At 40.3% G+C, this 21,401-nt stretch overlaps 28 non-coding genes across 28 annotated transcripts; all 28 read right to left on the bottom strand.

The window, feature by feature from the left end:
• Positions 1-401: 401 nt before the first annotated feature.
• TRNAE-UUC (transfer RNA glutamic acid (anticodon UUC)) lies at positions 402-473 on the bottom strand. The gene has a single exon. It is a non-coding gene; the product is annotated as a tRNA-Glu (tRNA).
• A 214-nt stretch (positions 474-687) lies between these two features.
• Positions 688-759, bottom strand: TRNAE-CUC (transfer RNA glutamic acid (anticodon CUC)). Its single transcript has one exon. It is a non-coding gene; the product is annotated as a tRNA-Glu (tRNA).
• Positions 760-977: 218 nt separating this feature from the next.
• On the bottom strand, positions 978-1,049 carry TRNAE-UUC (transfer RNA glutamic acid (anticodon UUC)). The gene has a single exon. It is a non-coding gene; the product is annotated as a tRNA-Glu (tRNA).
• A 215-nt stretch (positions 1,050-1,264) lies between these two features.
• On the bottom strand, positions 1,265-1,336 carry TRNAE-CUC (transfer RNA glutamic acid (anticodon CUC)). Its single transcript has one exon. It is a non-coding gene; the product is annotated as a tRNA-Glu (tRNA).
• A 213-nt stretch (positions 1,337-1,549) lies between these two features.
• Positions 1,550-1,621, bottom strand: TRNAE-UUC (transfer RNA glutamic acid (anticodon UUC)). Its single transcript has one exon. It is a non-coding gene; the product is annotated as a tRNA-Glu (tRNA).
• A 795-nt stretch (positions 1,622-2,416) lies between these two features.
• TRNAE-CUC (transfer RNA glutamic acid (anticodon CUC)) lies at positions 2,417-2,488 on the bottom strand. The gene has a single exon. It is a non-coding gene; the product is annotated as a tRNA-Glu (tRNA).
• A 219-nt stretch (positions 2,489-2,707) lies between these two features.
• TRNAE-UUC (transfer RNA glutamic acid (anticodon UUC)) lies at positions 2,708-2,779 on the bottom strand. The gene has a single exon. It is a non-coding gene; the product is annotated as a tRNA-Glu (tRNA).
• A 512-nt stretch (positions 2,780-3,291) lies between these two features.
• On the bottom strand, positions 3,292-3,363 carry TRNAE-CUC (transfer RNA glutamic acid (anticodon CUC)). The gene has a single exon. It is a non-coding gene; the product is annotated as a tRNA-Glu (tRNA).
• A 1,380-nt stretch (positions 3,364-4,743) lies between these two features.
• TRNAE-UUC (transfer RNA glutamic acid (anticodon UUC)) lies at positions 4,744-4,815 on the bottom strand. Its single transcript has one exon. It is a non-coding gene; the product is annotated as a tRNA-Glu (tRNA).
• A 214-nt stretch (positions 4,816-5,029) lies between these two features.
• On the bottom strand, positions 5,030-5,101 carry TRNAE-CUC (transfer RNA glutamic acid (anticodon CUC)). Its single transcript has one exon. It is a non-coding gene; the product is annotated as a tRNA-Glu (tRNA).
• Positions 5,102-5,319: 218 nt separating this feature from the next.
• TRNAE-UUC (transfer RNA glutamic acid (anticodon UUC)) lies at positions 5,320-5,391 on the bottom strand. Its single transcript has one exon. It is a non-coding gene; the product is annotated as a tRNA-Glu (tRNA).
• Positions 5,392-5,606: 215 nt separating this feature from the next.
• TRNAE-CUC (transfer RNA glutamic acid (anticodon CUC)) lies at positions 5,607-5,678 on the bottom strand. The gene has a single exon. It is a non-coding gene; the product is annotated as a tRNA-Glu (tRNA).
• A 213-nt stretch (positions 5,679-5,891) lies between these two features.
• TRNAE-UUC (transfer RNA glutamic acid (anticodon UUC)) lies at positions 5,892-5,963 on the bottom strand. Its single transcript has one exon. It is a non-coding gene; the product is annotated as a tRNA-Glu (tRNA).
• Positions 5,964-6,178: 215 nt separating this feature from the next.
• On the bottom strand, positions 6,179-6,250 carry TRNAE-CUC (transfer RNA glutamic acid (anticodon CUC)). The gene has a single exon. It is a non-coding gene; the product is annotated as a tRNA-Glu (tRNA).
• A 1,051-nt stretch (positions 6,251-7,301) lies between these two features.
• Positions 7,302-7,373, bottom strand: TRNAE-CUC (transfer RNA glutamic acid (anticodon CUC)). Its single transcript has one exon. It is a non-coding gene; the product is annotated as a tRNA-Glu (tRNA).
• A 513-nt stretch (positions 7,374-7,886) lies between these two features.
• TRNAE-CUC (transfer RNA glutamic acid (anticodon CUC)) lies at positions 7,887-7,958 on the bottom strand. The gene has a single exon. It is a non-coding gene; the product is annotated as a tRNA-Glu (tRNA).
• Positions 7,959-8,752: 794 nt separating this feature from the next.
• On the bottom strand, positions 8,753-8,824 carry TRNAE-UUC (transfer RNA glutamic acid (anticodon UUC)). The gene has a single exon. It is a non-coding gene; the product is annotated as a tRNA-Glu (tRNA).
• A 1,237-nt stretch (positions 8,825-10,061) lies between these two features.
• Positions 10,062-10,133, bottom strand: TRNAE-CUC (transfer RNA glutamic acid (anticodon CUC)). Its single transcript has one exon. It is a non-coding gene; the product is annotated as a tRNA-Glu (tRNA).
• A 218-nt stretch (positions 10,134-10,351) lies between these two features.
• TRNAE-CUC (transfer RNA glutamic acid (anticodon CUC)) lies at positions 10,352-10,423 on the bottom strand. The gene has a single exon. It is a non-coding gene; the product is annotated as a tRNA-Glu (tRNA).
• A 2,185-nt stretch (positions 10,424-12,608) lies between these two features.
• On the bottom strand, positions 12,609-12,680 carry TRNAE-CUC (transfer RNA glutamic acid (anticodon CUC)). Its single transcript has one exon. It is a non-coding gene; the product is annotated as a tRNA-Glu (tRNA).
• A 734-nt stretch (positions 12,681-13,414) lies between these two features.
• TRNAE-CUC (transfer RNA glutamic acid (anticodon CUC)) lies at positions 13,415-13,486 on the bottom strand. The gene has a single exon. It is a non-coding gene; the product is annotated as a tRNA-Glu (tRNA).
• A 1,599-nt stretch (positions 13,487-15,085) lies between these two features.
• On the bottom strand, positions 15,086-15,157 carry TRNAE-CUC (transfer RNA glutamic acid (anticodon CUC)). The gene has a single exon. It is a non-coding gene; the product is annotated as a tRNA-Glu (tRNA).
• A 734-nt stretch (positions 15,158-15,891) lies between these two features.
• TRNAE-CUC (transfer RNA glutamic acid (anticodon CUC)) lies at positions 15,892-15,963 on the bottom strand. The gene has a single exon. It is a non-coding gene; the product is annotated as a tRNA-Glu (tRNA).
• Positions 15,964-16,471: 508 nt separating this feature from the next.
• TRNAE-CUC (transfer RNA glutamic acid (anticodon CUC)) lies at positions 16,472-16,543 on the bottom strand. Its single transcript has one exon. It is a non-coding gene; the product is annotated as a tRNA-Glu (tRNA).
• A 734-nt stretch (positions 16,544-17,277) lies between these two features.
• TRNAE-CUC (transfer RNA glutamic acid (anticodon CUC)) lies at positions 17,278-17,349 on the bottom strand. The gene has a single exon. It is a non-coding gene; the product is annotated as a tRNA-Glu (tRNA).
• A 1,047-nt stretch (positions 17,350-18,396) lies between these two features.
• Positions 18,397-18,468, bottom strand: TRNAE-CUC (transfer RNA glutamic acid (anticodon CUC)). Its single transcript has one exon. It is a non-coding gene; the product is annotated as a tRNA-Glu (tRNA).
• Positions 18,469-19,489: 1,021 nt separating this feature from the next.
• TRNAE-CUC (transfer RNA glutamic acid (anticodon CUC)) lies at positions 19,490-19,561 on the bottom strand. The gene has a single exon. It is a non-coding gene; the product is annotated as a tRNA-Glu (tRNA).
• Positions 19,562-20,899: 1,338 nt separating this feature from the next.
• On the bottom strand, positions 20,900-20,971 carry TRNAE-CUC (transfer RNA glutamic acid (anticodon CUC)). The gene has a single exon. It is a non-coding gene; the product is annotated as a tRNA-Glu (tRNA).
• Between the last annotated feature and the right edge of the window lie 430 nt (positions 20,972-21,401).

Raw genomic sequence — 21,401 nt, forward strand, 5'->3', positions numbered from 1 at the left:
TCTAATCAAGCCAACAAATACGAGAGGCCAATTTATATCTTTTAATTAAATTGTCTATGAGAATTTTGTACAAGTTGCGATGTTCAACTGACCAGGAATCTAAAACAGGTGTTCCCACACAGGGAATTGAACCCGGGCCTTGGCGGTGAAAGCGCCAAATCCTAACCACTAGACCATATGGGATGTTGACGTATGAAGGCGTTTCCTATTTATCGGGAACACATAAGTAAGGCATATAATCTGATACTTGTGACGTGACATGAACTGAATGTGGAGTATTATATATTCACTTGTAATAAGACAACAAATGTGAGAAGCCAATTTATATCTTTTAATTAAATTGTCTATGAGAATTTTGTACAAGCTGCGATGTTCAACTGACCAGGAATCTAAAACAGGTGTTCCCACACCGGGAATTGAACCCGGGCCTTGGCGGTGAAAGCGCCAAATCCTAACCACTAGACCATATGGGACGATGACATTTGAAGGCGTTTCTTATTTATCGGGAAAACACAAGTATGGCATGCAATCGGATACTTCTGACATGAACTGCACGTCTTGTATTACATATTCTCTTGTAATCAAGCCAACAAATACGAGAGGCCAATTTATATCATTTAATTAAATTGTCTATGAGAATTTTGTACAAGCTGCGATGTTCAACTGACCAGGAATATAAAACTGGTGTTCCCACACCGGGAATTGAACCCGGGCCTTGGCGGTGAGAGCGCCAAATCCTAACCACTAGACCATATGGAATGTTGACGTACGAAGGCATTTCCTATTTATCGGGAACACATAAGTAAGGCATATAATCGGATACTTGTGACGTGACATGAACTGAATGTCGAGTATTACATATTCTCTTCTGATGAGACAACAAATACGAGAGGCCAATTTATATCTTTTAATTAAATTGTCTATGAGAATTTTGTACAAGCTGCGATGTTCAACTGACCAGGAATCTAAAACAGGTGTTCCCACACCGGGAATTGAACCCGGGCCTTGGCGGTGAAAGCGCCAAATCCTAACCACTAGACCATATGGGACGATGACATTTGAAGGCGTTTCCTATTTATCGGGAAAACACAAGTATGGCATGCAATCGGATACTTCTGACATGAACTGCACGTCGTGTATTACATATTCTCTTGTAATCAAGCCAACAAATACGAGACGCTAATTTATATCATTTAATTAAATTGTCTATGAGAATTTTGTACAAGCTGCGATGTTCAACAGACCAGGAATATAAAAACTGGTGTTCCCACACCGGGAATTGAACCCGGGCCATGGCGGTGAGAGCGCCAAATCCTAACCACTAGACCATATGGGATGTTGACGTATGAAGGCATTTCCTATTTATCGGGAACACATAAGTAAGGCATATAATCGGATACTTGTGACGTGACATGAACGTCGAGTATTATATATTCTCTTCTGATGAGACAACAAATACGAGAGGCCAATTTATATCTTTTAATTAAATTGTCTATGAGAATTTTGTACAAGCTGCGATGTTCAACTGACCAGGAATCTAAAACAGGTGCTCCCACACCGGGAATTGAACCCGGGCCTTGCCGGTGAAAGCGCCAAATCCTAACCACTAGACCATATGGGACGATGACATTTGAAGGCGTTTCCTATTTATCGGGAAAACACAAGTATGGCATGCAATCGGATACTTTAGACATGAACTGCACGTCGTGTATTACATATTCTCTTGTAATCAAGCCAACAAATACGAGAGGCCAATTTATATCATTTAATTAAATTGTCTATGAGAATTTTGTACAAGCTGCGATGTTCAACTGACCAGGAATATAAAACTGGTGTTCCCACACCGGGAAATGAACCCGAGCCTTGGCGGAGAGAGCGCCAAATCCTAACCACTAGACCATATGGGATGTTGACGTATGAAGGCATTTCCTATTTATCGGGAACACATAAGTAAGGCATATAATCGGATACTTGTGACGTGACATGAACTGAATGTCGAGTATTATATATTCACTTGTAATAAGGCAACAAATGCGAGAGACCAATTTATATCTTTTAATTAAATTGTCTACAAGAATTTTGTACAAGCTGCGATGTTCAACTGACCAGGAATATAAAACTGGTCTTCCCACACCGGGAAATGAACCCGGGTCATGGCGGTGAGAGCGCGAAATCATGACCACTAGACCATATGGGACGTTGACGTATGAAGGCGTTTCCTATTTATCGGGAACACATAAGTAAGGCATATAATCTGATACTTGTGACGTGACATGAACTGAATGTCGAGTATTATATATTCTCTTGTAATCAAGCCAACAAATACGAGAGGCCAATTTATATCTTTTAATTAAATTGTCTCTGAGAATTTCATACAAGCTGCGATGTTCAACTGTCCAGGAATATAAAACTGGTGTTCCCACACCGGGAATTGAACACGGGCCTTGGCGGTGAGAGCGCCAAATCCTAACCACTAGACCATATGGGATGTTGACGTATGAAGGCGTTTCCTATTTATCGGGAACACATAAGTAAGGCATATAATCTGATACTTGTGACGTGACATGAACTGAATGTCGAGTATTATATATTCTCTTGTAATCAAGCCAACAAATACGAGAGGCCAATTTATATCTTTTAATTAAATTGTCTATGAGAATTTTGTACAACCTGCGATGTTCAACTGACCAGGAATCTAAAACAGGTGTTCCCACACCGGGAATTGAACCCGGGCCTTGGCGGCGAAAGCGCCAAATCCTAACCACTAGACCATATGGGACGTTGACGTATGAAGGCGTTTCCTATTTATCGGGAACACAAAAGTAAGGCATATAATCTGATACTTGTGACGTGACATGAACTGAATGTCGTGAATTATATATATTCTCTTCTAATCAAGCCAACAAATACGAGAGGCCAATTTATATCTTTTAATTAAATTGTCTATGAGAATTTTGTACAAGTTGCGATGTTCAACTGACCAGGAATCTAAAACAGGTGTTCCCACACAGGGAATTGAACCCGGGCCTTGGCGGTGAAAGCGCCAAATCCTAACCACTAGACCATATGGGACGTTGACGTATGAAGGCGTTTCCTATTTATCGGGAACACATAAGTAAGGCATATAATCTGATACTTGTGACGTGACATGAACTGAATGTCGAGTATTATATATTCTCTTGTAATCAAGCCAACAAATACGAGAGGCCAATTTATATCTTTTAATTAAATTGTCTCTGAGAATTTCATACAAGCTGCGATGTTCAACTGTCCAGGAATATAAAACTGGTGTTCCCACACCGGGAATTGAACACGGGCCTTGGCGGTGAGAGCGCCAAATCCTAACCACTAGACCATATGGGATGTTGACGTATGAAGGCGTTTCCTATTTATCGGGAACACATAAGTAAGGCATATAATCTGATACTTGTGACGTGACATGAACTGAATGTCGAGTATTATATATTCTCTTGTAATCAAGCCAACAAATACGAGAGGCCAATTTATATCTTTTAATTAAATTGTCTATGAGAATTTTGTACAAGCTGCGATGTTCAACTGACCAGGAATATAAAACTGGTGTTCCCACACCGGGAAATGAATCCGGGTCAGGGCGGTGAGAGCGCCAAAGCCTAACCACTAGACCATATGGGACGTTGACGTATGAAGGCGTTTCCTATTTATCGGGAACACATAAGTAAGGCATATAATCTGATACTTGTGACGTGACATGAACTGAATGTGGAGTATTATATATTCACTTGTAATAAGGCAACAAATGCGAGAGACCAATTTATATCTTTGAATTAAATTATCTCTGAGAATGTCATACAAGCTGCGATGTTCAACTGACCATGAATCTAACACAGGTGTTCCCACACCGGTAATTGAACACGGGCCTTGGCGGTGAGGGCGCCAAATCCTAACCACTAGACCATATGGGACGTTGACGTATCAACGCGTTTCCTATTTATCGGGAACACATAAGTAAGGCATATAATCTGATACTTGTGACGTGACATGAACTGAATGTCGAGTATTATATATTCTCTTGTGATCGAGCCAACAAATACGAGAGGCCAATTTATATCTTTTAATTAAATTGTCTATGAGAATTTTGTACAATCTGCGATGTTCAACTGACCAGGAATATAAAACTGGTGTTCCCACACCGGGAAATGAACCCGGGTCATGGCGGTGAGAGCGCAAAATCATGACCACTACAACATATGGGACGTTGTCGTATGAAGGCGTTTCCTATTTATCGGGAACACATAAGTAAGGCATGTAATCGGATATTTGTGACGTGACATGAACTGAATGTCGAGTATTATATATTCACTTGTAATAAGGCAACAAATGCGAGAGACCAATTTATATCTTTTAATTAAATTGTGTATGAGAATTTTGTACAAGCTGCGATGTTCAACTGACCAGGAATATAAAACTGGTGTTCCCACACCGGGAAATGAACCCGGGTCATGGCGGTGAGAGCGCGAAATCATGACCACTAGAACATATGAGACGTTGTCCTATGAAGGCGTTTCCTATTTATCGGGAACACATAAGTAAGGCATATAATCGGATACTTGTGACGCGACATGAACTGAATGTCGAGTATTATATATTCTCTTCTGATGAGACAACAAATGTGAGAAGCCAATTTATATCTTTTAATTAAATTGTCTATGAGAATTTTGTACAAGCTGCGATGTTCAACTGACCAGGAATCTAAAACAGGTGTTCCCACACCGGGAATTGAACCCGGGCCTTGGCGGTGAAAGCGCCAAATCCTAACCACTAGACCATATGGGACGATGACATTTGAAGGCGTTTCTTATTTATCGGGAAAACACAAGTATGGCATGCAATCGGATACTTCTGACATGAACTGCACGTCTTGTATTACATATTCTCTTGTAATCAAGCCAACAAATACGAGAGGCCAATTTATATCATTTAATTAAATTGTCTATGAGAATTTTGTACAAGCTGCGATGTTCAACTGACCAGGAATATAAAACTGGTGTTCCCACACCGGGAATTGAACCCGGGCCTTGGCGGTGAGAGCGCCAAATCCTAACCACTAGACCATATGGAATGTTGACGTACGAAGGCATTTCCTATTTATCGGGAACACATAAGTAAGGCATATAATCGGATACTTGTGACGTGACATGAACTGAATGTCGAGTATTACATATTCTCTTCTGATGAGACAACAAATACGAGAGGCCAATTTATATCTTTTAATTAAATTGTCTATGAGAATTTTGTACAAGCTGCGATGTTCAACTGACCAGGAATCTAAAACAGGTGTTCCCACACCGGGAATTGAACCCGGGCCTTGGCGGTGAAAGCGCCAAATCCTAACCACTAGACCATATGGGACGATGACATTTGAAGGCGTTTCCTATTTATCGGGAAAACACAAGTATGGCATGCAATCGGATACTTCTGACATGAACTGCACGTCGTGTATTACATATTCTCTTGTAATCAAGCCAACAAATACGAGACGCTAATTTATATCATTTAATTAAATTGTCTATGAGAATTTTGTACAAGCTGCGATGTTCAACAGACCAGGAATATAAAAACTGGTGTTCCCACACCGGGAATTGAACCCGGGCCATGGCGGTGAGAGCGCCAAATCCTAACCACTAGACCATATGGGATGTTGACGTATGAAGGCATTTCCTATTTATCGGGAACACATAAGTAAGGCATATAATCGGATACTTGTGACGTGACATGAACGTCGAGTATTATATATTCTCTTCTGATGAGACAACAAATACGAGAGGCCAATTTATATCTTTTAATTAAATTGTCTATGAGAATTTTGTACAAGCTGCGATGTTCAACTGACCAGGAATCTAAAACAGGTGCTCCCACACCGGGAATTGAACCCGGGCCTTGGCGGTGAAAGCGCCAAATCCTAACCACTAGACCATATGGGACGATGACATTTGAAGGCGTTTCCTATTTATCGGGAAAACACAAGTATGGCATGCAATCGGATACTTTAGACATGAACTGCACGTCGTGTATTACATATTCTCTTGTAATCAAGCCAACAAATACGAGAGGCCAATTTATATCATTTAATTAAATTGTCTATGAGAATTTTGTACAAGCTGCGATGTTCAACTGACCAGGAATATAAAAACTGGTGTTCCCACACCGGGAATTGAACCCGGGCCATGGCGGTGAGAGCGCAAAATCATGACCACTAGACCATATGGGACGTTGTCGTATGAAGGCGTTTCCTATTTATCGGGAACACATAAGTAAGGCATATAATCGGATACTTGTGACGTGACATGAACTGAATGTCGAGTATTATATATTCACTTGTAATAAGGCAACAAATGCGAGAGACCAATTTATATCTTTTAATTAAATTGTCTACAAGAATTTTGTACAAGCTGCGATGTTCAACTGACCAGGAATATAAAACTGGTCTTCCCACACCGGGAAATGAACCCGGGTCATGGCGGTGAGAGCGCGAAATCATGACCACTAGACCATATGGGACGTTGTCGTATGAAGGCGTTTCCTATTTATCGGGAACACATAAGTAAGGCATATAATCGGATACTTGTGACGTGACATGAACTGAATGTCGAGTATTATATATTCACTTGTAATAAGGCAACAAATGCGAGAGACCAATTTATATCTTTTAATTAAATTGTCTATGAGAATTTTGTACAAGCTGCGATGTTCAACTGACCAGGAATCTAAAACAGGTGTTCCCACACCGTGAATTTAAGCCGGGCCTTGGCGGTGAAAGCGCCAAATCCTAACCACTAGACCATATAGGACGATGACATTTGAAGGCGTTTCTTTTTTATCGGGAAAACACAAGTATGGCATGCAATCGTATACTTCTGACATGAACTGCACGTCGTGTATTACATATTCTCTTGTAATCAACCCAACAAATACGAGATGCCAATTTATATCTTTTAATTAAATTGTCTATGAGAATTTTGTACAAGCTGCGATGTTCAACTGACCAGGAATCTAAAACAGGTGTTCCCACACCGGGAATTGTACCCGGGCCTTGGCGGTGAAAGCGCCAAATCCTAACCACTAGACCATATGGGACGATGACATTTGAAGGCGTTTCTTATTTATCGGGAAAACACAAGTATGGCATGCAATCGGATACTTCTGACATGAACTGCACGTCGTGTATTACATATTCTCTTGTAATCAAGCCAACAAATACGAGAGGCCAATTTATATCATTTAATTAAATTGTCTATGAGACCAGGAATATAAAACTGGTGTTCCCACACCGGGAAATGAACCCGGGCCTTGGCGGTGAGAGCGCCAAATCCTAACCACTAGACCATATGGGACGTTGTCGTATGAAGGCGTTTCCTATTTATCGGGAACACAAAAGTAAGGCATATAATCTGATACTTGTGACGTGACATGAACTGAATGTCGTGAATTAAATATATTCTCTTCTAATCAAGCCAACAAATACGAGAGGCCAATTTATATCTTTTAATTAAATTGTCTATGAGAATTTTGTACAATCTGCGATGTTCAACTGACCAGGAATCTAAAACAGGTGTTCCCACACCGTGAATTGAACCCGGGCCTTGGCGGTGAAAGCGCGAAATCATGACCACTAGACCATATGGGACGTTGTCGTATGAAGGCGTTTCCTATTTATCGGGAACACATAAGTAAGGCATATAATCGGATACTTGTGACGTGACATGAACTGCACGTCGTGTATTACATATTCTCTTGTAATCAAGCCAACAAATACGAGAGGCCAATTTATATCATTTAATTAAATTGTCTATGAGAATTTTGTACAAGCTGCGATGTTCAACAGACCAGGAATATAAAAACCGGTGTTCCCACACCGGGAATTGAACCCGGGCCATGGCGGTGAGAGCGCGAAATCATGACCACTAGACCATATGGGACGTTGTCGTATGAAGGCGTTTCCTATTTATCGGGAACACATAAGTAAGGCATATAATCGGATACTTGTGACGTGACATGAACTGAATGTCGAGTATTATATATTCACTTGTAATAAGGCAACATTTGCGAGAGACCAATTTATATCTTTTAATTAAATTGTCTACGAGAATTTTGTACAAGCTGCGATGTTCAACTGACCAGGAATATAAAACTGGTGTTCCCACACCGGGAAATGAACCCGGGTCATGGCGGTGAGAGCGCGAAATCATGACCACTAGACCATATGGGACGTTGTCGTATGAAGGCGTTTCCTATTTATCGGGAACACATAAGTAAGGCATATAATCGGATACTTGCGACGTGACATATACTGAATGTCGAGTATTGTATATTCTCTTCTGATGAGACAACAAATGTGAGAGGCCAATTTATATCTTTTAATTAAATTGTCTATGAGAATTTTGTACAAGCTGCGATGTTCAACTGACCAGGAATCTAAAACAGGTGTTCCCACACCGGGAATTGTACCCGGGCCTTGGCGGTGAAAGCGCCAAATCCTAACCACTAGACCATATGGGACGATGACATTTGAAGGCGTTTCTTATTTATCGGGAAAACACAAGTATGGCATGCAATCGGATACTTCTGACATGAACTGCACGTCGTGTATTACATATTCTCTTGTAATCAAGCCAACAAATACGGGAGGCCAATTTATATCATTTAATTAAATTGTCTATGAGAATTTTGTACAAGCTGCGATGTTCAACTGACCAGGAATATAAAACAGGTGTTCCCACACCGTGAATTGAACCCGGGCCTTGGCGGTGAAAGCGCCAAATCCTAACCACTAGACCATATGGGACGATGACATTTGAAGGCGTTTCTTATTTGTCGGGAAAACACAAGTATGGCATGCAATCGGATACTTCTGACATGAACTGCACGTCGTGTATTACATATTCTCTTGTAATCAAGCCAACAAATACGAGAGGCCAATTTATATCTTTTAATTAAAATGTCTATGAGAATGTTGTACAAGCTGCGATGTTCACCTGACCAGGAATCTAAAACAGGTGTTCCCACACCGGGAATTGTACCCGGGCCTTGGCGGTGAAAGCGCCAAATCCTAACCACTAGACCATATGGGACGATGACATTTGAAGGCGTTTCTTATTTATCGGGAAAACACAAGTATGGCATGCAATCGGATACTTCTGACATGAACTGCACGTCGTGTATTACATATTCTCTTGTAATCAAGCCAACAAATACGGGAGGCCAATTTATATCATTTAATTAAATTGTCTATGAGAATTTTGTACAAGCTGCGATGTTCAACTGACCAGGAATATAAAACTGTTGTTCCCACACCGGGAAATGAACCCGGGCCTTGGCGGTGAGAGCGCCAAATCCTAACCACTAGGTCGGACGTTGACGTATGAAGGAGTTTCCTATTTATCGGGAACACATAAGTAAGGCATATAATCTGATACTTGTGACGTGACATGAACTGAATGTGGAGTATTATATATTCACTTGTAATAAGGCAACAAATACGAGAGGCCAATTTATATCTTTTAATTAAATTGTCTATGAGAATGTTGTACAAGCTGCGATGATCAACTGACCAGGAATATAAAACAGGTGTTCCAACACCGAGAACTGAACATAACCGAGAACTGAACATATAATCGGATATTAAGGCATATAATCGGATACTTGTGACGTGACATGAACTGAATGTCGAGTATTATATATTCTCTTCTGATGAGCCAACAAATACGAGAGGCCAATTTATATCTTTTAATTAAATTGTCTATGAGAATTTTGTACAAGCTGCGATGATCAACTGACCAGGAATATAAAACAGGTGTTCCCACACCGAGAACTGAACATAACCGAGAACTGAACATATAATCGGATATTAAGGCATATAATCGGATACTTGTGACGTGACATGAACTGAATGTCGAGTATTATATATTCTCTTCTGATGAGCCAACAAATACGAGAGGCCAATTTATATCTTTTAATTAAATTGTCTATGAGAATTTTGTACAAGCTGCGATGTTCAACTGACCAGGAATATAAAACTGGTGTTCCCACACCGGGAATTGAACCAGGGCCTTGGCGGTGAGAGCGCCAAATCCTAACCACTAGACCATATGGGATGTTGACGTATGAAGGCGTTTCCTATTTATCGGGAAAACATAAGTAAGGCATATAATCGGATACTTGTGACGTGACATGAACTGAATGTGGAGTATTATATATTCACTTGTAATAAGGCAACAAATGCGAGAGACCAATTTATATCTTTTAATTAAATTATCTCTGCGAATGTCATACAAGCTGCGATGTTCAACTGACCAGGAATCTAAAACAGGTGTTCCCACACCGGGAATTGAACCCGGGCCTTGGCGGTGAGAGCGCCAAATCCTAACCACTAGACCATATGGGACGTTGACGTATGAAGGCGTTTCCTATTTATCGGGAACACATAAGTAAGGCATATAATCTGATACTTGTGACGTGACATGAACTGAATGTCGAGTATTATATATTCTCTTGTGATCGAGCCAACAAATACGAGAGGCCAATTTATATCTTTTAATTAAATTGTCTATGAGAATTTTGTACAATCTGCGATGTTCAACTGACCAGGAATATAAAACTGGTGTTCCCACACCGGGAAATGAACCCGGGTCATGGCGGTGAGAGCGCAAAATCATGACCACTAGAACATATGGGACGTTGTCGTATGAAGGCGTTTCCTATTTATCGGGAACACATAAGTAAGGCATATAATCGGATACTTGTGAGGTGACATGAACTGAATGTCGAGTATTATATATTCACTTATAATAAGGCAACAAATGCGAGAGACCAATTTATATCTTTTAATTAAATTGTCTATGAGAATTTTGTACAAGCTGCGATGTTCAACTGACCAGGAATATAAAACTGGTGTTCCCACACCGGGAAATGAATCCGGGTCATGGCGGTGACAGCGCCAAATCCTGACCACTAGACCATATGGGACGTTGTCGTATGAAGGCGTTTCATATGTATCGGGAACACATAAGTAAGGCATATAATCGGATACTTGTGACGTCACATGAACTGAATGTGGAGTATTATATATTCACATGTAATAAGGCAAGAAATGCGAGAGACCAATTTATATCTTTTAATTAAATTATCTCTGAGAATGTCATACAAGCTGCGATGTTCAACTGACCAGGAATCTAAAACAGGTGTTCCCACACCGAGAATTGAACCCGAGCCTTGGCGGTGAGAGCGCCAAATCCTAACCACTAGACCATATGGGACGTTGACGTATGAAGGCGTTTCCTATATATCGGGAACACATAAGTAAGGCATATAATCTGATACTTGTGACGTGACATGAACTGAATGTCGAGTACTATATATATATTCTCTTGTAATCAAGCCAACAAATACGAGAGGCCAATTTATATCTTTTAATTAAATTGTCTATGAGAATGTTGTACAAGCTGCGATGATCAACTGACCAGGAATATAAAACAGGTGTTCCCACACCGAGAACTGAACATAACCGAGAACTGAACATATAATCGGATATTAAGGCATATAATCGGATACTTGTGACGTGACATGAACTGAATGTCGAGTATTATATATTCTCTTCTGATGAGCCAACAAATACGAGAGGCCAATTTATATCTTTTAATTAAATTGTCTATGAGAATGTTGTACAAGCTGCGATGTTCAACTGACCAGGAATCTAAAACAGGTGTTCCCACACCGGAATTGAACCCGGGCCTTGGCGGTGAAAGCGCCAAATCCTAACCACTAGACCATATGGGACGATGACATTTGAAGGCGTTTCCTATTTATCGGGAAAACACAAGTATGGCATGCAATCAGATACTTCTGACATGAACTACACGTCGTGTATTACATATTCTCTTGTAATCAAGCCAACAAATACGAGAGGCCAATTTATATCTTTTAATTAAATTGTCTATGAGAATTTTGTACAAGCTGCGATGTTCAACTGACCAGGAATATAAAACTGGTGTTCCCACACCGGGAAATGAACCCGGGTCATGGCGGTGAGAGCGCAAAATCATGACCACTAGAACATATGGGACGTTGTCGTATGAAGGCGTTTCCTATTTATCGGGAACACATAAGTAAAGCATATAATCGGATACTTGTGAGGTGACATGAACTGAATGTCGAGTATTATATATTCACTTATAATAAGGCAACAAATGCGAGAGACCAATTTATATCTTTTAATTAAATTGTCTATGAGAATTTTGTACAAGCTGCGATGTTCAACTGACCAGGAATATAAAACTGGTGTTCCCACACCGGGAAATGAATCCGGGTCATGGCGGTGAGAGCGCCAAATCCTGACCACTAGACCATATGGGACGTTGTCGTATGAAGGCGTTTCATATGTATCGGTAACACATAAGTAAGGCATATAATCGGATACTTGTGACGTCACATGAACTGAATGTGGAGTATTATATATTCACATGTAATAAGGCAACAAATGCGAGAGACCAATTTATATCTTTTAATTAAATTATCTCTGAGAATGTCATACAAGCTGCGATGTTCAACTGACCAGGAATCTAAAACAGGTGTTCCCACACCGAGAATTGAACCCGGGCCTTGGCGGTGAGAGCGCCAAATCCTAACCACTAGACCATATGGGACGTTGACGTATGAAGGCGTTTCCTATATATCGGGAACACATAAGTAAGGCATATAATCTGATACTTGTGACGTGACATGAACTGAATGTCGAGTACTATATATATATTCTCTTGTAATCAAGCCAACAAATACGAGAGGCCAATTTATATCTTTTAATTAAATTGTCTATGAGAATGTTGTACAAGCTGCGATGATCAACTGACCAGGAATATAAAACAGGTGTTCCCACACCGAGTACTGAACATAACCGAGAACTGAACATATAATCGGATATTAAGGCATATAATCGGATACTTGTGACGTGACATGAACTGAATGTCGAGTATTATATATTCTCTTCTGATGAGCCAACAAATACGAGAGGCCAATTTATATCTTTTAATTAAATTGTCTATGAGAATGTTGTACAAGCTGCGATGTTCAACTGACCAGGAATCTAAAACAGGTGTTCCCACACCGGAATTGAACCCGGGCCTTGGCGGTGAAAGCGCCAAATCCTAACCACTAGACCAAATGGGACGATGACATTTGAAGGCGTTTCCTATTTATCGGGAAAACACAAGTATGGCATGCAATCAGATACTTCTGACATGAACTACACGTCGTGTATTACATATTCTCTTGTAATCAAGCCAACAAATACGAGAGGCCAATTTATATCTTTTAATTAAATTGTCTATGAGAATTTTGTACAAGCTGCGATGTTCAACTGACCAGGAATATAAAACTGGTGTTCCCACACCGGGAATTGAACCCGGGCCTTGGCGGTGAGAGCGCCAAATCCTAACCACTAGACCATATGGGACGTTGACGTATAAAGGCGTTTCCTATTTATCGGGAACACATAAGTAAGGCATATAATCTGATACTTGTGACGTGACATGAACTGAATGTCGAGTATTATATATTCACTTATAATAAGGCAACAAATGCGAGAGACCAATTTATATCTTTTAATTAAATTGTCTATGAGAATTTTGTACAAGCTGCGATGTTCAACTGACCAGGAATATAAAACTGGTGTTCCCACACCGGGAAATGAATCCGGGTCATGGCGGTGAGAGCGCCAAATCCTGACCACTAGACCATATGGGACGTTGTCGTATGAATTCGTTTCATATGTATCGGGAACACATAAGTAAGGCATATAATCGGATACTTGTGACGTCACATGAACTGAATGTGGAGTATTATATATTCACATGTAATAAGGCAACAAATGCGAGAGACCAATTTATATCTTTTAATTAAATTATCTCTGAGAATGTCATACAAGCTGCGATGTTCAACTGACCAGGAATATAAAACAGGTGTTCCCACACCGAGAACTGAACATAACCGAGAACTGAACATATAATCGGATATTAAGGCATATAATCGGATACTTGTGACGTGACATGAACTGAATGTCGAGTATTATATATTCTCTTCTGATGAGCCAACAAATACGAGAGGCCAATTTATATCTTTTAATTAAATTGTCAATGAGAATGTTGTACAAGCTGCGATGTTCAACTGACCAGGAATCTAAAACAGGTGTTCCCACACCGGAATTGAACCCGGGCCTTGGCGGTGAAAGCGCCAAATCCTAACCACTAGACCATATGGGACGATGACATTTGAAGGCGTTTCCTATTTATCGGGAAAACACAAGTATGGCATGCAATCAGATACTTCTGACATGAACTACACGTCGTGTATTACATATTCTCTTGTAATCAAGCCAACAAATACGAGAGGCCAATTTATATCTTTTAATTAAATTGTCTATGAGAATTTTGTACAAGCTGCGATGTTCAACTGACCAGGAATATAAAACTGGTGTTCCCACACCGGGAAATGAACCCGGGTCATGGCGGTGAGAGCGCAAAATCATGACCACTAGAACATATGGGACGTTGTCGTATGAAGGCGTTTCCTATTTATCGGGAACACATAAGTAAAGCATATAATCGGATACTTGTGAGGTGACATGAACTGAATGTCGAGTATTATATATTCACTGATAATAAGGCAACAAATGCGAGAGACCAATTTATATCTTTTAATTAAATTGTCTATGAGAATTTTGTACAAGCTGCGATGTTCAACTGACCAGGAATATAAAACTGGTGTTCCCACACCGGGAAATGAATCCGGGTCATGGCGGTGAGAGCGCCAAATCCTGACCACTAGACCATATGGGACGTTGTCGTATGAAGGCGTTTCATATGTATCGGTAACACATAAGTAAGGCATATAATCGGATACTTGTGACGTCACATGAACTGAATGTGGAGTATTATATATTCACATGTAATAAGGCAACAAATGCGAGAGACCAATTTATATCTTTTAATTAAATTATCTCTGAGAATGTCATACAAGCTGCGATGTTCAACTGACCAGGAATCTAAAACAGGTGTTCCCACACCGAGAATTGAACCCGGGCCTTGGCGGTGAGAGCGCCAAATCCTAACCACTAGACCATATGGGACGTTGACGTATGAAGGCGTTTCCTATATATCGGGAACACATAAGTAAGGCATATAATCTGATACTTGTGACGTGACATGAACTGAATGTCGAGTACTATATATATATTCTCTTGTAATCAAGCCAACAAATACGAGAGGCCAATTTATATCTTTTAATTAAATTGTCTATGAGAATGTTGTACAAGCTGCGATGATCAACTGACCAGGAATATAAAACAGGTGTTCCCACACCGAGAACTGAACATAACCGAGAACTGAACATATAATCGGATATTAAGGCATATAATCGGATACTTGTGACGTGACATGAACTGAATGTCGAGTATTATATATTCTCTTCTGATGAGCCAACAAATACGAGAGGCCAATTTATATCTTTTAATTAAATTGTCTATGAGAATGTTGTACAAGCTGCGATGTTCAACTGACCAGGAATCTAAAACAGGTGTTCCCACACCGGAATTGAACCCGGGCCTTGGCGGTGAAAGCGCCAAATCCTAACCACTAGACCAAATGGGACGATGACATTTGAAGGCGTTTCCTATTTATCGGGAAAACACAAGTATGGCATGCAATCAGATACTTCTGACATGAACTACACGTCGTGTATTACATATTCTCTTGTAATCAAGCCAACAAATACGAGAGGCCAATTTATATCTTTTAATTAAATTGTCTATGAGAATTTTGTACAAGCTGCGATGTTCAACTGACCAGGAATATAAAACTGGTGTTCCCACACCGGGAATTGAACCCGGGCCTTGGCGGTGAGAGCGCCAAATCCTAACCACTAGACCATATGGGACGTTGACGTATAAAGGCGTTTCCTATTTATCGGGAACACATAAGTAAGGCATATAATCTGATACTTGTGACGTGACATGAACTGAATGTCGAGTATTATATATTCACTTATAATAAGGCAACAAATGCGAGAGACCAATTTATATCTTTTAATTAAATTGTCTATGAGAATTTTGTACAAGCTGCGATGTTCAACTGACCAGGAATATAAAACTGGTGTTCCCACACCGGGAAATGAATCCGGGTCATGGCGGTGAGAGCGCCAAATCCTGACCACTAGACCATATGGGACGTTGTCGTATGAATTCGTTTCATATGTATCGGGAACACATAAGTAAGGCATATAATCGGATACTTGTGACGTCACATGAACTGAATGTGGAGTATTATATATTCACATGTAATAAGGCAACAAATGCGAGAGACCAATTTATATCTTTTAATTAAATTATCTCTGAGAATGTCATACAAGCTGCGATGTTCAACTGACCAGGAATCTAAAACAGGTGTTCCCACACCGAGAATTGAACCCGGGCCTTGGCGGTGAGAGCGCCAAATCCTAACCACTAGACCATATGGGACGTTGACGTATGAGGGCGTTTCCTATATATCGGGAACACATAAGTAAGGCATATAATCTGATACTTGTGACGTGACATGAACTGAATGTCGAGTACTATATATATATTCTCTTGTAATCAAGCCAACAAATACGAGAGGCCAATTTATATCTTTTAATTAAATTGTCTATGAGAATGTTGTACAAGCTGCGATGATCAACTGACCAGGAATATAAAACAGGTGTTCCCACACCGAGAACTGAACATAACCGAGAACTGAACATATAATCGGATATTAAGGCATATAATCGGATACTTGTGACGTGACATGAACTGAATGTCGAGTATTATATATTCTCTTCTGATGAGCCAACAAATACGAGAGGCCAATTTATATCTTTTAATTAAATTGTCTATGAGAATGTTGTACAAGCTGCGATGTTCAACTGACCAGGAATCTAAAACAGGTGTTCCCACACCGGAATTGAACCCGGGCCTTGGCGGTGAAAGCGCCAAATCCTAACCACTAGACCATATGGGACGATGACATTTGAAGGCGTTTCCTATTTATCGGGAAAACACAAGTATGGCATGCAATCAGATACTTCTGACATGAACTACACGTCGTGTATTACATATTCTCTTGTAATCAAGCCAACAAATACGAGAGGCCAATTTATATCTTTTAATTAAATTGTCTATGAGAATTTTGTACAAGCTGCGATGTTCAACTGACCAGGAATATAAAACTGGTGTTCCCACACCGGGAATTGAACCCGGGCCTTGGCGGTGAGAGCGCCAAATCCTAACCACTAGACCATATGGGACGTTGACGTATAAAGGCGTTTCCTATTTATCGGGAACACATAAGTAAGGCATATAATCTGATACTTGTGACGTGACATGAACGTCGAGTATTATATATTCTCTTCTGATGAGACAACAAATACGAGAGGCCAATTTATATCTTTTAATTAAATTGTCTATGAGAATTTTGTACAATCTGCGATGTTCAACTGACCAGGAATATAAAACTGGTGTTCCCACACCGGGAAATGAACCCGGGTCATGGCGGTGAGAGCGCCAAATCATGACCACTAGAACATATGGGACGTTGTCGTATGAAGGCGTTTCCTATTTATCGGGAACACATAAGTAAGGCATATAATCGGATACTTGTGACGTTACATGAACTGAATGTCGAGTATTATATATTCACTTGTGATCGAGCCAACAAATACGAGAGGCCAATTTATATCTTTTAATTAAATTATCTCTGAGAATGTCATACAAGCTGCGATGTTCAACTGACCAGGAATCTAAAACTGGTGTTCCCACACCGGGAAATGAACCCGGGTCATGGCGGTGAGAGCGCCAAATCATGACCACTAGAACATATGGGACGTTGTCGTATGAAGGCGTTTCCTATTTATCGGGAAAACACAAGTATGGCATGCAATCGTATACTTCTGACATGAACTGCACGTCGTGTATTACATATTCTCTTGTAATCAAGCCAACAAATACGAGAGGCCAATTTATATCTTTTAATTAAATTGTCTATGAGAATTTTGTACAAGCTGCGATGTTCAACTGACCAGGAATCTAAAACAGGTGTTCCCACACCGGGAATTGTACCCGGGCCTTGGCGGTGAAAGCGCCAAATCCTAACCACTAGACCATATGGGACGATGACATTTGAAGGCGTTTCTTATTTATCGGGAAAACACAAGTATGGCATGCAATCGGATACTTCTGACATGAACTGCACGTCGTGTATTACATATTCTCTTGTAATCAAGCCAACAAATACGAGAGGCCAATTTATATCATTTAATTAAATTGTCTATGAGACCAGGAATATAAAACTGGTGTTCCCACACCGGGAAATGAACCCGGGCCTTGGCGGTGAGAGCGCCAAATCCTAACCACTAGACCATATGGGACGTTGTCGTATGAAGGCTTTTCCTATTTATCGGGAACACAAAAGTAAGGCATATAATCTGATACTTGTGACGTGACATGAACTGAATGTCGTGAATTAAATATATTCTCTTCTAATCAAGCCAACAAATACGAGAGGCCAATTTATATCTTTTAATTAAATTGTCTATGAGAATTTTGTACAAGCTGCGATGTTCAACTGACCAGGAATATAAAACTGGTGTTCCCACACCGGGAAATGAACCCGGGCCTTGGCGGTGAAAGCGCCAAATCCTAACCACTAGACCATATGGGACGATGACATTTGAAGGCGTTTCTTATTTATCGGGAAAACACAAGTATGGCATGCAATCGGATACTTCTGACATGAACTGCACGTCGTGTATTACATATTCTCTTGTAATCAAGCCAACAAATACGGGAGGCCAATTTATATCATTTAATTAAATTGTCTATGAGAATTTTGTACAAGCTGCGATGTTCAACTGACCAGGAATATAAAACTCGTGTTCCCACACCGGGAAATGAACCCGGGCCTTGGCGGTGAGAGCGCCAAATCCTAACCACTAGGTCGGACGTTGACGTATGAAGGCGTTTCCTATTTATCGGGAACACATAAGTAAGGCATATAATCTGATACTTGTGACGTGACATGAACTGAATGTCGAGTACTATATATATTCTCTTGTAATCAAGCCAACAAATACGAGAGGCCAATTTATATCTTTTAATTAAATTGTCTATGAGAATGTTGTACAAGCTGCGATGATCAACTGACCAGGAATATAAAACAGGTGTTCCCACACCGAGAACTGAACATAACCGAGAACTGAACATATAATCGGATATTAAGGCATATAATCGGATACTTGTGACGTGACATGAACTGAATGTCGAGTATTATATATTCTCTTCTGATGAGCCAACAAATACGAGAGGCCAATTTATATCTTTTAATTAAATTGTCTATGAGAATTTTGTACAAGCTGCGATGTTCAACTGACCAGGAATATAAAACTGGTGTTCCCACACCGGGAATTGAACCCGGGCCTTGGCGGTGAGAGCGCCAAATCCTAACCACTAGACCATATGGGACGTTGACGTATAAAGGCGTTTCCTATTTATCGGGAACACATAAGTAAGGCATATAATCTGATACTTGTGACGTGACATGAACTGAATGTCGAGTATTATATATTCTCTTGTGATCGAGCCAACAAATACGAGAGGCCAATTTATATCTTTTAATTAAATTGTCTATGAGAATTTTGTACAATCTGCGATGTTCAACTGACCAGGAATATAAAACTGGTGTTCCCACACCGGGAATTGAACGGGGGCCATGGCGGTGAGAGCGCCAAATCCTAACCACTGGACCATATGGGATGTTGACGTATGAAGGCATTTCCTATTTATCGGGAACACATAAGTAAGGCATATAATCGGATACTTGTGACGTGACATGAACGTCGAGTATTATATATTCTCTTCTGATGAGACAACAAATACGAGAGGCCAATTTATATCTTTTAATTAAATTGTCTATGAGAATTTTGTACAATCTGCGATGTTCAACTGACCAGGAATATAAAACTGGTGTTCCCACACCGGGAAATGAACCCGGGTCATGGCGGTGAGAGCGCCAAATCATGACCACTAGAACATATGGGACGTTGTCGTATGAAGGCGTTTCCTATTTATCGGGAACACATAAGTAAGGCATATAATCGGATACTTGTGACGTTACATGAACTGAATGTCGAGTATTATATATTCACTTGTGATCGAGCCAACAAATACGAGAGGCCAATTTATATCTTTTAATTAAATTATCTCTGAGAATGTCATACAAGCTGCGATGTTCAACTGACCAGGAATCTAAAACTGGTGTTCCCACACCGGGAAATGAACCCGGGTCATGGCGGTGAGAGCGCCAAATCATGACCACTAGAACATATGGGACGTTGTCGTATGAAGGCGTTTCCTATTTATCGGGAAAACACAAGTATGGCATGCAATCGTATACTTCTGACATGAACTGCACGTCGTGTATTACATATTCTCTTGTAATCAAGCCAACAAATACGAGAGGCCAATTTATATCTTTTAATTAAATTGTCTATGAGAATTTTGTACAAGCTGCGATGTTCAACTGACCAGGAATCTAAAACAGGTGTTCCCACACCGGGAATTGTACCCGGGCCTTGGCGGTGAAAGCGCCAAATCCTAACCACTAGACCATATGGGACGATGACATTTGAAGGCGTTTCTTATTTATCGGGAAAACACAAGTATGGCATGCAATCGGATACTTCTGACATGAACTGCACGTCGTGTATTACATATTCTCTTGTAATCAAGCCAACAAATACGAGAGGCCAATTTATATCATTTAATTAAATTGTCTATGAGACCAGGAATATAAAACTGGTGTTCCCACACCGGGAAATGAACCCGGGCCTTGGCGGTGAGAGCGCCAAATCCTAACCACTAGACCATATGGGACGTTGTCGTATGAAGGCTTTTCCTATTTATCGGGAACACAAAAGTAAGGCATATAATCTGATACTTGTGACGTGACATGAACTGAATGTCGTGAATTAAATATATTCTCTTCTAATCAAGCCAACAAATACGAGAGGCCAATTTATATCTTTTAATTAAATTGTCTATGAGAATTTTGTACAATCTGCGATGTTCAACTCACCAGGAATCTAAAACAGGTGTTCCCACACCGTGAATTGAACCCGGGCCTTGGCGGTGAAAGCGCGAAATCATGACCACTAGACCATATGGGACGTTGTCGTATGAAGGCGTTTCCTATTTATCGGGAACACATAAGTAAGGCATATAATCGGATACTTGTGACGTGACATGAACTGAATGTCGAGTATGATATATTCACTTGTAATAAGGCAACATTTGCGAGAGACCA

Source organism: Saccoglossus kowalevskii, chromosome 9 (genome assembly GCF_978046115.1).
Source record: "Saccoglossus kowalevskii chromosome 9, keSacKowa6.1, whole genome shotgun sequence".
NCBI classification, from domain to species: Eukaryota; Metazoa; Hemichordata; class Enteropneusta; family Harrimaniidae; genus Saccoglossus; species Saccoglossus kowalevskii.